General features: G+C 48.7%; 1 non-coding gene across 1 annotated transcript; it reads right to left on the bottom strand.

Moving 5' to 3' along the window:
• Positions 1-1139: 1139 nt before the first annotated feature.
• Positions 1140-1211, bottom strand: TRNAM-CAU. The gene has a single exon. It is a non-coding gene; the product is annotated as a tRNA-Met (tRNA).
• Positions 1212-2694: the final 1483 nt, after the last annotated feature.

The following is a 2694-nucleotide window of genomic DNA, read 5'->3' on the forward strand; positions in this document are numbered from 1 at the left end:
CTTCCGTCTCAGCCTTCCAAGTAGCTGGAACTACAGGCGCGCGCTACCACGCCCGGCTAACTTCATTTTTGATTTATTGTAGAGATGAGGTCTACGCCAAGTTGGCCAGGCGGGTCTCGAACCGGCGGGCTCAGTCAATCCACTCACCTCTGCCTCCCAAAGGCGCGGGATTACAGGCTGAGCCACCGAGCCTGGCTGTATTATTCCCCCTTCTATCTTTACTTCCCTCTGTATCCAGATAAGATATCATAGTCCAAAATCTAAGCCATTCTTTTGCCAATGTCTTTCCTTGCCTTATTATCTTTCAGTCAAGCTTGCCTGGAAAAACCACCCAACCTCGAATGCATGTTTTCATAGGTGTCCTCTCTTTTTTCTCTGGGTCTCACTCTGTCACCCAGGCTGGAGTGCAATGGCACGCTCATGTCTACCGCAGCCTCGACTTCCTGGGCCCAGGCGATCCTTTTGCCTCAGCCTTCCAAGTGGCTGGAACTAAAGGCATGTGCCACAGAAAAAAGAAGAAGAAGAAATTTGGAAATTCCTTACTGGAGCTCCCTCTGGGAAGGGAGGATAGGGATGGTGCTTACTGGGTTCTGTACACGAAAAGGTCCCTGGTGAGTGTGGCGACTGCAAGAAGCTCCTCTAAGTCCAGAGCAATGAGAAGGGTCCTAGCTCCTGTGTGCTCTTGCGGCCACCCAGAGGGGGAGAGCTAAGTGTGGCACAGGAGGCTTTGAAACCTTGATGCTGCAGACACCGAACACTTGTTCTATGACAGAGCTTGCTCTCTCAGCTTAGGCAGGCACAAAATAGGAAGAGCATGAAACTCCCACCCACCTATCTTCCAGGGAGGCCTGAGAGGGTCGTTGCCCTCGCCAAGGCAAGAGGACAAGGGATCTTCCACCGCCACTTGGTGCACACGGGCTGGACATCAGCCTCTTCCCGATAGCGGACCGGTAAGCGAGTTCTACCGAACAGCCAGATTCAAACTCTAAAGTACTGACCATTATACCGTGGAACTGGCTGCGGCGGCGCCTTCACGCCTTAATGGAAGCAGGGACACGAGCTCAGCAAAGAAATAACTACAGTAGAGGTCACAGTCGACCAAGAAAGGATTGCCTTGCCAGGTGGGAAAACATAGCACCTAGCAGAGGATGGTTTCGATCCATCGACCTCTGGGTTATGGGCCCAGCACGCTTCCGCTGCGCCACTCTGCTAGCTGTCTTGCTTTGCTTGACTCATACTCTGATCAACCCGGCCACCTCCCTGGCGGGCAGCGACCCCTACTGGCAAGGGGAGGACTAACCAGCAACCAACCAGTGTTGAGCAACGCCAGTGCCCAATTCGGAAAAATCTGGCCTTTTGTTCTCCCTCTCTCATCTTCTTATGGAGAAAAATCTCTGAATTCATGTCCTTTTCTATTAGAAACACAAAGTCACCAGGTATGGTGACATGCACTTGTAGTTCCAGTTACTTGGGAAGCTGAGGCAGGAGGATCACTTAAGCCCAGAAGTTTTAGGTAGTAGTGAGCCATGCTGTGATCACACCACTGCACTCCAGCCTGGGCAAGAGTGAGACCTGACTCATTTTTAATAGTTAAGAAACACAACCTGTATAGCTCAGTGTTCATGTCCCTGGTCATGTCCCTGGTGACAGTTCTGTATTTCAGTGGTGGTGGTAGGGTTCTGGAAAAGTACAAAAACCGTGTTTCTCCCATCAGTTGAAAATGACTCCTAATTTTGGTAATTGTTAATAAAAGTGAGACCTCTTCTGTTTAAAAAAAAAAAAAGTAACAATAAAAAGCAAAAATTTTAAAATAGAGAAAAGAGAATTAAAAAACTAGAGGCGTGGAAAGCTGAGGAGGAAGGATCACCTGAACCCAGCAGGTCAAGACTGCAGTAGCCGTGACTGTGCCACTGCACTCCAGCCAGGCAACAGAGTAAGACTCCAACTCAAAACAAGCAAACAAAAAAATTGCTTAAAGTGTTACAGAATCTTTCTGTTCAGTTTATGATTTGAAGAAAAACATAAATGAAAGCCTACATTTTCAAAGAGGTATAAACCATTCAACCAAGAACATTCTGGACATGAAGTCATTGGGGGAAAAAATCTTGAAGTAGTGTTAAGTCATTTCACGTAAAAAGTCAGTGAGACTTGCAGGTGCAGATTGCAGAGTATTTCCTCTCTTGAGCCAACAGAAGCATCAGGAAAAAGTAAAAGGGAGACTGAAAGAAAAGGTAGACGATTAAGTACCATCCAGGTTTTCAAAGGAGATGGCTGCAATTAGTTCAGTGGGTTGTTTTACGAGAAGGGTTAAAGTACGCTAACGGGGTGACAGGCACGAACCATGGCAACAAGCTGTCAGCATTTCTGGGACCTGAGCAGGTGCTCCCTCACCTAGACTCTGGACCAGTCCCAGGACCTTGAGGCAGCTGAAGCTGTGGAGTGGGTCACCAAACAGAAGCTGTGACTTTCCTCAGAGGAGCATCAACCTGCAGCCACGCAGAGAAAGCTGAGGAATTCCTCAGCCCCTTTCCCCTCTGCCCTTCATTCTCCTTGCCAGTGTCTCTCATTGGCTGCAACCACCTGGGTCACTTGGCCTCTGGCTTCCAGGCAGTCTAGGTAAGAAATGTGGAGGAGGGTCTACGGTACAAACAGAGGTATCCTGAAGCACTACAGGAAGCAGCCATAACTCCAGAT

The sequence above is a fragment of the Carlito syrichta genome, unplaced genomic scaffold (genome assembly GCF_000164805.1).
Source record: "Carlito syrichta isolate Samal-C Ts95f unplaced genomic scaffold, Tarsius_syrichta-2.0.1 Scaffold257243, whole genome shotgun sequence".
NCBI classification, from domain to species: Eukaryota; Metazoa; Chordata; class Mammalia; order Primates; family Tarsiidae; genus Carlito; species Carlito syrichta.